Source organism: Oryctolagus cuniculus, chromosome 6, assembly GCF_051225735.1.
Source record: "Oryctolagus cuniculus isolate XC-2025 breed Fujian yellow rabbit chromosome 6, ASM5122573v1, whole genome shotgun sequence".
NCBI classification, from domain to species: Eukaryota; Metazoa; Chordata; class Mammalia; order Lagomorpha; family Leporidae; genus Oryctolagus; species Oryctolagus cuniculus.
In genome coordinates, this window is record NC_142872.1 from 123,090,026 (window position 1) to 123,104,169 (window position 14,144).

A 14,144-nucleotide genomic window follows, 5' to 3' on the forward strand; every position below is an offset into this window, starting at 1 on the left:
AGTCACGTTTATTCGGGGTTCTATGTGCTTCCTGTACTTGGATGTCTCTGTTGTTCTGCAAACCTGAGAATTTTTCTGCTAATATCTCTCTAAAAAGGCCCTGTGACCCTTTCTCTCTCTGCTTGCCTTCAGGAACTCCTAGAACCCGAATTTTGTGGTTTTTTGATAGTATCCTGTACATTCCCAACAGTATTTTTTAGATTTCTAGTTTCCTCTTATTTTCTTTGGTTTGACTGTATACTTTCCTGTGCTCTGTCTTCTAAGTCTGATATTCTCTCTTCTGCCTCACTGAGTCTGTTTTTAAGGCTCTTAATTGCATTTGTCATTTGTTCCATTTATTTCTTCATTTCATTTTTTTTAAACTTTTATTTAATGCATATAAATTTCCAAAGTACGACTTATGGATTACAATGGCTTCCCCCCCATACCGTCCCTCCCACCCACAACCCTCCCCTTTCCCACTCCCTCTCCCCTTCCATTCACATCAAGATTCATTTTTGATTATCTTAATATACAGAAGATCAGCTTAGTATACATCAAGTATGGATTTCAACAGTTTGCTCCCACACAGAAACATAAAGTGAAAAATAATAGATGATTTTTTTTAAATGATGATGAAATCAGATCAGACCTATTGTCATGTTTAATCCCAGTGAGAGTCAAGTTGGGAATTGATAATTTCTTTTTTTTTTTTTTTTTTTTTTTTTACAGAGGATCCGTTTAGTATGCATTAAGTAAGGATTTCAACAGTTTGCACCCCCATAGAAACACAAAGTGAAATATATTGTTTGAGTACTCATTATAGCATTAAATCTCAATGTACAGCACATTAAGGATAGAGATCCTACATGAGGAGTAAGTGCACAGTGACTCCTGTTGTTGACTTTACCAATTGACACTCCTGTCTATGGCATCAGTAATCTCCCTATGCACCAGTCATGAGTTTCCAAGGCTATGGAAGCCCTCTGAGTTCTCCGACTCTTATCTTGTTTAGACAAGGTCATAGTCAAAGTGGAGGTTCTCTCCTCCCTTCAGAGAAAGGTACCTCCTTCTTTGAAGACCTGTTCTTTCCACTGGGATCTCACTCGCAGAGATCTTTTGCCAGAGTGTCTTGGCTTTCCATGCCTGAAATACTCTCATGAGCTTTTCAGCCAGATCGGAATGCCTTTAGGGCTGATTCTGAGGCCAGAGTGCTGTTTAGGACATCCGCCATTCTATGAGTCTGCTGAGTATCTCACTTCCCATGTTGGATCACTCTCCCCTTTATTTATTCTATCGGTTAGCGTTAGCAGGTACTAGACTTGTTTATGTGCTCCCTTTGACTCTTAGTCCTTTCATTATGATCAATTGTGAACTGAAATTGATCACTTGGAATAGTGAGATGGCATTGGTACATGCCACCTCGATGGGATTGAATTGGAATCCCCTGGTATGCTTCCAACTGCACCACTTGGGGCAAGTCAGTATTTCCACTTTTATTAAACTATCTTTTCCTGGACTATCAATGTGCTTCTTCACTATTCCACCATCTTGGAGCTCCCTTCAGTTAAATTTAAACACCTAAGAATAATTGTGTGTTAAGGAAAGAGTTCAACCTATAGTATTAAGTAGGACAAAAAAAAATACTAAAAGGAATAAAGTAGTAAGTTGTTCCTAATGGTCAGGACAAGGGCTGATCAAGTGTATATTAACCACTATACCAAACACCCACCCCAACCCTATATTTTAATTCCAATGGTGGTTCTTATTAGGGATAACCATTACTCTTTAAATATGGCATCCAAAGCCCATCATCTACAAGTTATTACTATACTGGCCAGCTTATGTTCCAGAAGCCCAGATGACTCTGTTCAATAAGCTTCCCTGTTACTGTGCCTTCCTATACTGATCTATTTTCTATATCTGTTAAAATATTACCTACACTCTCTTTGTTCATTTATTTGTTGACTGTTTCAGTTAAATTCATTTGCTTAGTAAGTGTTTGCTAAGTATTTATTTCATGTCAGATATTGATCAGTGGTCTGCTCAAATACCACCTCCTTTTGGGTTGATAATGTGGCACAGTGGGCTAAGCCACTGTTTGTGATACTGGCTTCCCACATCAGAATGCTGGTTTGAGTCTTGGTTGCTCTGCTTATTTTTTTTAAATTTTATTTAATAAATATAAATTTCAAAAGTACAACTTTTGGATTAGAGCAGTTTTTCTCCCCATAAACACCCTCCCACCTGCAAACGATCCCATCTCCTACTCCCTCTCCCATCCCATTCTTCATTAAGATTAATTTTTAATTATCTTTATATTCAGAAGTTCAACTTAGTATATACTAAGTAAAGATTTGAACAAATTGCACCCACAAAGACACACAAAGTATAAAGAAAGTACTATTTGAGTAGTAGTTTTACCATTAATTCTCATAGTACAACACATTAAGGACAGAGATCCTACATGGGGAGTAAATGTACAGTGACTCCTGTTGTTGCTCTGCTTCTGATACAGTTTCCTGTTAAATGAACCTGATAAAGCAGCAGAAGACGGCCCAAGTGCTTGGGCCCTGCTATCAATGTGGGGGACCTAGATGGAGTTCCAGACTCCAGGCTTCGGCCTGGCCCAGCCCTAGACATTGCATCTACTTGGGGAGTGAACCAGTGGATGAAAGACTTCTTTCTCTTTTTGTCTTTCCTTCTCTGTTACTCTGCCTTTCAAATAAATGAAATAAATATTTTTAAAATAATGCTACTGCCCCCAAGAAGCCTTTCCTAACCACTCACCCACATACGATGTTTCTCTCTTCAGGACTTCAATTTGCCTATTTTATTCTTCTCCTTTGTTACAAGTTTCATATGTCTGTTCAGATTGTAGGCATTCAAAATACCCTTTAAATTAAAGAAAAAAATGAATGAATAGGTGAAAGAACTAATGAATGAAATACAAGTAATGCCTTCTGTTCCAGCAGAAGGAAATCACTAAAGTAAAATGATTGAAGTGGAATAGAAGTTGAAGACTGTTATGGGTGTTGTGTACTTATTATATCATCCAACAGAGAAGGGCCTGGAATCCTCATATTCTGAACCCCCACCCCAGATCATTGTTCTTTCCTCACAAGCTGTTTTAGTTTTCCCTATTTAAAAACAAAATCAAAGGCAGTATTAAACTTTGTCATTGCTTTTCATTATAAGATATAGTGTTTGGGGACATCATTAAATAGGAAGCTGCTGCTTTCAGAGTCCCATAACTTATTTTAACATTCAAGAGGGAAAAAAAAATCTAAACCTGAGGGGTGAAAAAGCTCAGCAGATTAAGAAATTTTGAAAGATCATCTATTTTAAACACTAAGGACAGAGACCTTGATTTGTTCTTGGCAGAAATCAGCCAGCAAAACAGTAATCAGAACAAGCAGCTTGTCCTTCCCATATACTAAGGACTTTGTTGTCCAGGTTTTCATTTAATATCCAAAACAGCTCTTTGAATTGGGTAGTTCTATAGGCTTTATCTTGTCTGTGCCAATGGTGGTACTTTTAAATGTTGGAGCTGAGCAGGCTCAAACTTAGTCATTCCATCTCCAGAGCCTGGGAGTGCAACCTCTGTGTTGTTCTTTATCTTTTCATGACACTGGAATATGTGTGGACTATGACAGTGATACCTGCAAGGATTTCTACTTACTTAGTTGTTTCTGCACTAGCTCTTTAAAAGAGGAAAAAGATGTTGGGGTTTAATTTTTAAACTATGTTTATTTTTTAGTTTCATCTCGGTGAAAGGGAGGGACAGAGAGATCTTCCATCTGCTGGTTCACTCCCCAAATGTCTAGAATAGTCATGGCTAGGTCAACCTGAAGCACATAGCCTGGAACTCCATCTGGGTCTCCTATGTGGATGGCAGGGGCCCAAGCACTTCAGCCACTGTCCACTGACTCCCTGGATGACTTAGCAGGAGGCTGAATGGGAAGAGAGGAGCCAGAACTCAAACTAGCACTCTGATATGGGGATACAAATGTCACAATCTGTAGCTCAGCCTGCTGTACCACAATGTTAGACCCTGAAATTGGGCAGCAGGGTGAGGGAAGGAGTTTGTTGAAACCACAGAGAATGGACATTTAAAAAAATGTATGGTTTCCAGTGGCTGGAAATTTCCTTAAATTTCTTTTTGAGAAACAGAAATAGAGAGAGAATTGATCTCCCATATGCTAGTTCACACTCTAAATGCCCACAATAATCAAGACTGGGCCAAGCCAAAGCCAGGGGCCAGGATCTCCGTATAGGTCTCTGTGTGGGTGGCAGGGACCTAACTACTTGAGATGTCACCTGCTGCCATCCAAGGTCTGTATTAGCAGGAAGCTGGCATCAGGAGCCAGAGCTGGGTATTAAACCCAGGTACTCTAATATGCAATGTGCTATCTTAACCACTGGGCTAAATGCCTGCTCTGAAGTTCTCTTCTTAAAATTTTTTATTTTATTTTTAATTATTTTTTAACAGAGCCAATGTGCTTTGTAGGCACAGTTCTTTTTTTTTTTTTTAAACTTCAATAAATGTCTTTATTTTTTTGGAGGGGTGAATTTTTGTTAACATAAAATTTTCTTTTTTTGTGTGTTAAATACTTTTTTAAACTTTTATTTAGTAAATATAAATTTCCAAAGTACAGTTTATGGATTACAATGGCTTCCCTCCCCCCATAACTTCCCCCCCCCACTCGCACCCCTCCCGTCTCCCGCTCCCTCTCCCATTCCATTCACATAAGATTCATTTTCAATTACCTTTATATACAGAAGATCGATTCAGTATATATTAAGATTTCATCAGTTTGCACCCACACAGAAACACAGAGTGTAAAATACTGTTTCAGTACTGGTTATAGCATTACTTCACATTGGACAACACATTAAGGACAGATCCCACATGAGGAGTAAGTACACAGTGACTCCTGTTGTTGACTTAACAAATTGACACTCTTGTTTATGGCGTCAGTAATCTCCCTAGGCTCTAGTCATGAATTGTAGGCACAGTTCTAATAACATGATATTCTTGGGGCCGGCGCTGTGGCACAGTGGGTTAAAGCCCTGGCCTGCAGCACCAACATCCCATATGGGTGCCGGTTCGAGTTCCAGCTGCTCTGCTTCTGATCCAGCTCTCTGCTATGTTGGGAAAACAGTAGAAGATGGCCCAAGTCCTTGGGCCCCTGCATCCATGTGGGAGACCCAGAAGAAGCTCCTGGCTCCTTGCTTCAGATCTGCACATTTCTGGTCATTGTGGCCAGTTGGGGAGTAAACCAGCGGATGGAAGACTGATCTCTTTCTCTCTCTGCCTCTCCTCTCTCTGTGTAACTCTGTCTTTCAAATAAATGAAATAAATCTTAAAAAAAGAAAACCATAATATTCTCTTTATCCCTCTCTTTGTCCCTCTTCTCTCTGCCACCTTCCACACTCATTCCTTCTCTTTTTTCTTTTTTTTTAGTTTTTGAGATCACATTTTTAAAATTTACATTACAGTTAAAAAGGCTCAAGAGTTCACCAAGTAAATTTCACAAGTAAAAAGCAAACAGACCCTAGTTTAGTGGGAATATAAACAATGGCAGTAAACAATGATTGATTGGGAATGTGATTATTTCATCCAAATACAGCAAGTTTTAAAGTAATTACAGATCAGGGCTGGAGCTGTGGTGTAGTGGGAAAGCTGCCACCTGCAGTGCCAGCATCCCATATGGGCACCAGCTCTAGTCCCGGCTGCTTCTCTTCTGATCCAGCTCTCTGCTCTGGCCTGGGAAAGCAGTAGAAGATGGCCCAAGTCCTTGGGCCCCAGCACCCAAGTGGGAGACCCGGAAGAAGCTCCTGACTCCTGGCTTTGGATTGGCCCAATTCCAGCTGTTGAGGCCAACTGGGGAGTGAACCAGCAGATGGAAGACCTCTCTCTCTCTGTCTTTGTCTCTCTCTCTCTCTCTCTCTCTCTGCCTCTCCTTCTCTCTCTGTGTAACTCTTGACATTCAAGTAAATTAATAAATGTTTTAAAAAAGTAATTACAGATCATTAAAGTATGGTAGTTTAATATTATTAACCATTGATTTGACAAAGGTAGAAAACTGTTTTACAAAAATGTATTTACATCATTACTGATACAAATAGACATTTTTTCTCTCTCTCTTTTTTTTTTGTTTTTGTTTTTAAATTTTAGCTCCCAGATGCAAGGGAGAACATGCAATATTTGTCTTCTAGGTCTGGCTTATTTCATTCAACATAATATCCTACAGTTTGAGTCCATTTTGTTGCAAATGATAGAATTTCATTCTTTTTTATAGCTGAACAATATTCCATTGTGTATATATTTATATGTGTGTGTGTGTATATATATATATATATGTATATGTATATGTATATGTATATGTGTGTTTTCTTTATCCATTCATCTGATGATAGACACCTTGGTTTGTTCCAGATTTTGCCTATTGTGAACAGTGCTGCTGTAAACATAGTGGTGCAGGTATCTCTTTGATACTTTGTGTTCAAGTCTTTGGGGTATATACCCAGTAATGGGGTTGCTTGATCATGTAGCAAGTCTATTTCTAGGTTTTTAAGAAACCTCCACACTAAATTCTACCATGGACGCACTAATTTTTGTTCCTACCAACAGTGTATAAGTGTTCCCCTTTATCAGCATCCTCGTCAGCATTTGTTATTCTCTGTGTTTTGAATTTTAGCCATTCTGACAGGGGTAAGGTGATATCTCATTGTGGTTTTGATTTTGCATTTCCTTGATTGCTAGTGATGTTGAGCATTTTTTCATATATTTGTTGGCCATTTGTATTTCTTTTCAGAACCGTCTATTGAAGTCCTTTACCCATTTCTCAACTGGATTGGTTGGTATTTTGTTGTTGAGATTTTTATGTTCCTGATATATTTGGGATATTAATGCTTTGTCATATAGGATTTAGAAATATTTTCCCATTCTGTTGGATGTCTCTTCACTCTATTGATCATTTCCTTTGCTGTGAAAGCTTCTGAGTTTTATATAGTCCCATTTTCTTAGTTTTGCTTTTGTTGTCTGTACTTTTGGGGTCTTGTTCAAGAAGTCGACCCTATACAAGTATCTTGGAGTGTTTCCCTACATTTTCTTCTAGCAGCTTCATAGTCTCAGGACTTAAATTTAGATCTTTTATCCATCTTGAGTTGGTTTTTATATAGGGTAAAAGGTATGGATCTAATTCCATTCTTCTACATATATAAGTTCAGTTGAAGAGACTCTCCTTATTCCAATGTATGGTCTGATCACCTTTGTGGAAAACCAGTTGGCTGTATGTATGTGGATTAATTTCTGAGTTCTCTATTTTATTACATTGATCTATGCATCGGTTTTTATGCCAGCACCATGCTGTTTTAATTACTATAGCTTTGTACTATGCTTTAAAATCAGGTATTATGCCTCCAGCTTGATTTTTCTTCTCAGGATCACTTTGGCTACTCAGTCTTTAGTGATTCCATATGAATTTCAGGATTGTTTTTTCTAATTCTGTAAAGAATGCCATTGGTATTTTGATGGGGGTTGCTTTGAATTTGTAAATTGTTTTAGGTAGTAGACATTTTAGTGATATTGAGCCAATCCATGAGCAAGGAATAGCCCTCCTTTTTGTGTCCTTGATGATTTCTTTCATCAATGTTTGGTAATTTTCATTGTATAGAGATCTTTTAATTTTTTAGTTAAATTTATTCCTAAATATTTTTTGTGGCTGTTGTGAATGAGAATTCTTTCTTGATTTCTCTTTCTGTGAGTTCATCATTAGCATGCAGAAAAGCTACTCTTTTTTGTATGTTTATTTTATAACCTGCAACTTTACTGAATTGATTTATCAATTCTAATAACCTTTTGGTGGAGTGTTTAGGTTTTTCCTTCTATAACATCATATCATTTGCAAACATGGATAATTTGACTTCCTCTTTTCCAATTTTGATGCCCTTTGTTTCTTTCTCCTCCAGAATTGCTCTAACTAAAACTTCCACTACTATATTGAATAAGAAAGATGAAAATAGACATCCGTGTCAAGTTTCCGATTTGAGGAGAAATGCTTTCATTTTTTTCTGATTCAGTATGATATTGGCTGTTGTTTTGCTATATGTAACATACAATTTTGGAGAATATTCCTTCTATATCTAATTTGTGGAAGGTTTTTATCATGACAGGGCGCTAAATCTTATCAAATGCTTATATTTTCAAAAAACCAAATTTTTATTTTTTTGTTTTTTTTGTATTTTTTTTGTTTTTGTTGTTTCAATTTCATCTACTGCTACTATGATCCTTATTATGTCTCACCTTCTACTGATTTGGGGTTTGGTTTTTTCCCTTGTTTTTCTATCTTGAAGATACATAATTAGATCTTTCATTTGAAACATTTCTCTTTTTTAATGTAAGTGCTTAATGCTATAAACTTCCCTATAAATACTGCCTTTGGTATATCCCACAGATTTTGATATCTTGTGTTTTCATTTTCATTTACTTCAAGAAAGTTTTTATTTCCTTTTTAATTTCCTTTTTAATTTCTGCAATAACAGATTGATCATGTAGTAGCTTGTTGCTTAATTTCCAACTATTTATGAGTGTTCTATTGTTGATTTCTAGGTTTATTCCTTTATGGGTTGAGAAGATACATGGTATGATTTCAGTCTTTTTAAATTTGCTGAGACGTGATTTGTGGCCTCATATGTGGCCTATCCTAGAAAATGTTCCATGTGCTGATGAGAGGAGTGTTATTCTGTAGCTGTTGGATGAAATGTCCTGTAAATGTCTATTGTATCATTGTTTGATAATACAACTCTGATGCATCTTTAGTTATTTTTTTTTGGGTCTTTCCATTAATGAGATGGGTGTTGAAGTCACCTACTATCATTGTATTGGACTTCATCTCTCCGTTTTGGTCTAACAGTACTTTCTGTATATATCTAGATAGTCTTGTGTTGGGTGCATATATATTTATGCTCTGTTTTCTTGCTAAATTGAACCTTTTTTCAAAACATAATGTCCCTCTTTATCTGTTTTTACAGTTTTTGATGTAAAATATGTTTTATCTGACATCAGGATAGCTATACTTGCTCACTTTTGGCTTCCATTTTCCTGGTGTATCTTTTTCCAATCCTTCACTTTCAGTCTGTGTGTATCTTTGTTTGTGAAGTCAGTTTCTTGTAGGCCGCATATAGTGCGGTGGTAGTTTTTTATCCATTCAGCCACCTTAAGTCTTTTGGTTGGTGAATTTAATCCATTTACATTTAAGGTTAGTATTGATAGATAAGAAGTAAGACCTGTCATTTTATTGATTGGATAATGACTTTACCTGCTCTGTTAGTGAATTTGGTGGTGTCATGTGTTTTCATTATATTTATTGCTAATGCAGGACACCCTTCAGAATTTCTTGTAAGACTGGTCTGGTGGTGATGAATTCTCTAAGTTTTTGCTTATCTGGCAAATACTTTATTTCTCCTTCACTTTTAAAGGATGGCTTCACTGGATATAATATTCTTGGTTGGAAGTTTTTGTTTTTTTGTTTTTCTTTTAAGACTTTCAATATATATTCCCACTCTCTTCTGGCCTGTAGCGTTTCCACTGAGAAGCCTGATGTTAATTTGATTTTACTTTACATATAACTTGATGCTTTTCTCTTACTGTCTTTAGGATTCTGTCCTTGTCTTAACTTTTGACAATTTGACAACAATATGCCTTGGAGAAGACCTTTTTTGATTGAGTTGCTTGGTGCTCTTTGAGCTTCTTGTATCAGATGCCATTGTCTCTTTCAAGACCTGGGAAATTTTCAACTATTATATCATTTAGCAGGTTCTCAATGCTTTTTTCCTCTTCTCCTTAAGGAATACCTATACTATGAATATTTGGTCATTGAATATTTTGAGTAGATTTTCTTCATTCTTTTTAATTCTTTTTCTTTGTCTGATGGGGCTATTTCAAAATTCTTGTCCTCAAGTTCAGAAATTCTTTCCTCCATTTGGTCTATTCTGCTGTTAAAGCTCTCAATCATATTTTTTATTTCACTGATTGAAGATTTCATCTCCAACATTTCTACTTTATGCTTCTCAATGAATTCTGTCTCCTTAATAGTATTTTCATTCATGTCATTCATTGATTTCCTCATTTCCTTAATCTGCCTATATTTATTCTCCTATATCTCATTGAATTTATTTATAATCATTATTTAGAATTCTATATCTGTCATTTCATAGATTTTCTTCAGCTCAAGATCTAATTCTGGAGGAGTATTGTGTTCTTTTGAAGGCGTCATGCTACCTTGCTTCTTCATGTCTTCCATATCCCTTCCTTATGGGTAGTTTTATTGTGTAATAGTTTATGGTGTAGCTAGAATACAAGATACCACTTGGCTTCTTGCTTTAGCTTTGGCTTTGCATAATCTCAGGATTGTAGTCTCTCCAGTTCATAGGGATAGAAGTGTGACTTTGAGATAAATAAGGGTTTCCTTGGATGTGTGTCTTTAGTCCACAAAGAGGTTGGTGTCAGTCTCCATGACAATTGTGGTAGCCAGGGCCTTGTTCTTGGTGCTAAGTGAGATAAGGGAGGCTGAGTGATGTCAGGGTCGGTGGCACCAATCGCTATGGCTCTAGGACTATGAGATGGATGGACCTTTCCTCAGTTCCTACTATGAGAGTCTAACTGGTACTGTGGCTTATAGTACCATTAACTCTGGTCATAGAGCTAGAGGGTGTGAACTGAACCCTGTTCTATTCCTACAGGGTGACTGCAAGATATACAGATTTTACTCATGAGTCAAGAGAGATGGAATACAGGAGGGTTTTTCCTTATGTCCACCAGGTAGATTTCAGTGGCATGAAGAAATTTAGAACGTATTTTTAAAGTCATAGTGTTGCAGGGTATAGTGGAGTCATTACCCAGATGTCTTAAATTGGGAGTGGCTTTTTTTAATGGCTGCTTCTGGTGTTAGCCCCCAGAAGCTCAGGTAAATTCCTCCTTTCTCAGAGAATGCATTACCATAGCTCTGAGGCAAATGTCCGAAGACTTCCACAGTTCCAGGATCCAAGTGATCTGTTCTTTACCCCACACGTTGCCCCGTCTCTGACTCTGATGCTTGTAGTTGAACAGATGCAGGCTGGGTGATTTTCTGCAGCTGAATGTAGTACTCTGTGGGAGTAGGGGAGGGGAAGGAAGCAAGTCAGTTTCCCTGTTCCAAGCTCAACAGTTGCTCAGACCCCAGTCAGCTCTCCAGCTGAAGTGAAAGTCAGCGGGTGGGCCAGCACCCTGGCTCACTTGGCTAATCCTCCATCTGCGGCACTGGCACTCCGGGTTCTAGTTCCGCCTGAGGCGCCGGTCCTGTCCCGGTTGCTCCTCTTCCAGTCCAGCTCTGTGCTGTGGCCCCAGAAGGTAGTGGAGGATGACCCAAGTGCTTGGGCCCTGCACCCGCATGGGAAACCAGGAGGAAGCACCTGGTTCCTGGCTTCGGATTGGTGCAGCATGCCTGCCACAGTGCAACGACTGTGGCGGCCATTTGGGGGGTGAACCAACGGAAAAGGAAGACCTTTCTCTCTGTCTCTCTCTCACTGTTTACTCTGCCTGTCCAAAAAAAAAGTCAGTCGGTGACTGTGGAGTTCTGTCTGAGCTAAAGCTGTGAGTGGCAGAGCATGTGGCAATTTTTTTCTACTTTGTTGTAAGATGGCAGCTCACAGCCAATAGCTGGCTACGCCATGCTGCTGGCTGCAGCAGTGTCTTCTCTCATCTTGTCCCATGGAGTCTTCCCTTTTTTTTTCTTTTTTTTTTTTACTTTTATTTAATGAATATAAATTTCCAAAGTACGGGTTATGGATTACAATGGCTTCCCCCCCATAACGTCCCTCCCACCTGCAACCCTCCCCTTTCCCACTCCCTCTCCCCTTCCATTCACATGAGGATTCATTTTCAGTTCTATTTATATACAGAAGATCAGTTTAGCATACATTAAGTAAAGATTTCAACAGTTTGCTCCCACACAGAAACATAAAGTGAAAAATAATAGATGATTTTTTTAATGATGATGAAATCAGATCAGACCTATTGTCATGTTTAATCCCAGTGAGAGTCAAGTTGGGAATTGATAATTTCTTCTTCTTCTTTTTCTTTTTTAACAGAAGATCAGTTTAGTATACATTAAGTAAAGATTTCAACAGTTTGCACCACCATAGAAACACAAAGTGAAATATACTGTTTGAGTACTCGTTATAGCATTAAGCCTCAATGTACAGCACATTAAGGACAGAGATCCTACATGAGGAGTAAGTGCACAGTGACTCCTGTTGTTGACTTTACCAATTGACACTCCTGTTTATGGCATCAGTAATCTCCCTATGCACCAGTCATGAGTTTCCAAGGCTATGGAAGCCCCTTGAGTTCTCCGACTCTTATCTTGTTTAGACAAGGTCATAGTCAAAGTGGAGGTTCTCTCCTCCCTTCAGAGAAAGGTACCTCCTTCTTTGATGACCTGTTCTTTCCACTGGGATCTCACTCACAGAGATCTTTCATTTAGTGGTGTTTTTTTTTTTTTTTTTTTTTTGCCAGAGTGTCTTGGCTTTCCATGCCTGAAATACTCTTACTCTCATGGGCTCTTCAGCCAGATCGGAATGCCTTTAGGGCTGATTCTGAGGCCAGAGTGCTGTTTAGGACATCCGCCATTCTATGATTCTGCTGAGTATCTCGCTTCCCATGTTGGATCACTCTCCCCTTTATTTATTCTATCTGTTAGTATTAGCAGGTACTAGACTTGTTTATGTGCTCCCTTTGACCCTTAGTCCTTTCATTATGATCAATTGTGAACTGAAATTGATCACTTGGAATAGTGAGATGGCATTGGTACATGCCACCTTGATGGGATTGAATTGGAATCCCCTGGTATGTTTCTAACTCTACCATTTGGGGCAAGTCAGCTTGAGCATGTCCCAAATTGTACATCTCTTCCCTCTCTTATCCCCACTCTTATGTTTAACAGGGATCACATTTCAGTTGAAAATTTCCATCAGTCAGATCCCTGGAAATTTAGTCCTTCCTTTGTTCTTTTCATACCCCTGAGCAACTGAAGTTAGTGTGGGTATACCCTATTCAGCCATCTTGGATCTCTCTTTCTAATCTGCACAATATTCTGAAGCACAATAAAAATGACTCTTGTTCTCAAGAGATCCTTTAAAAATCTTATATTGCATTGAATTTTATATTTTAAATTTGATTATTTAAAAAATTTTCTTTAATATTATTTGATAGAGTTACAAAAAGAGAGGGGGAGAGAGTGTGATAGAGTGCTATCTTTTATCAACTGGTTCACTCCCCAAATGGCCACAGCAACCAGGGCTGTGCCAGGCCTAAATCAGGAGCCTGGAACCCCATCCAAATATCCCACATGGGTGGCAGGGCCTCAAGCCCTAGGGCTATCTTCTGCTTTCCCAGATGCATTAGAAGGAAGTGAGATTAGTACTGGAGCAGTCAGGATTCAAATTGTAACTCATATGGAATGACAGAACTGTAGACCTTCCTTTGGAAATTGCCCCTGTCCCAACATGTGTTCTTCTGGTGGGCTGCCAACTCCCCCTCCTAAGAACAAGAATCTTGAACAGAGACAGAGATGAGGAACACGGTGCCTAAATCGTCCACAAGTAAGCCTTGGGCGGTTCATGATCTCTGAGTCTCTGTTTCCTTTCTGCAAAATGGGAATCATATGCCTCACTGAGTTGTTTGAGGATCAGGGTTATGATGACAGATCTGACACAGTATTGTTACACAGTATATTCTAGTCTCCATTCCTTAAGGTTAGTAATCCTTGGAACAACTTTTCCTTCCTACCCTAAAAGAAGGAAACGCAAAAGTATGAATTTCCACTGAGGTGGTAGCAAATGCAAAATCACTGAAGGTACTTGAGAAAAAAATCCACCTAATAAAATGATGAACTAGCAAAAGATAACGAGGAGATTGTGAACTGTGGGATAATGCTGCTTAATTCAAATGCAGCTGTTGAAATCCATAGTGCTTCATTCTGAAAGAAATCAATGGTACTAAAGAAACTCAGTACTCATTGTGGGGAAGCTGATGGTAGATATGGAAGGATTACGGCAGGGGGTGGTGGTGGTGATAGTCTATTAAGGAACTGACATCCAGCTATCCAACAGGTCCCTCT

General features: G+C 38.5%; 1 protein-coding gene across 4 annotated transcripts in view; it reads left to right on the forward strand.

Annotated features, from left to right (window-relative positions):
• Nucleotides 1–14,144, forward strand: part of CPQ (carboxypeptidase Q) — a 601,598-nt gene that overhangs the window by 306,095 nt on the left and 281,359 nt on the right. The window lies entirely within an intron of this gene.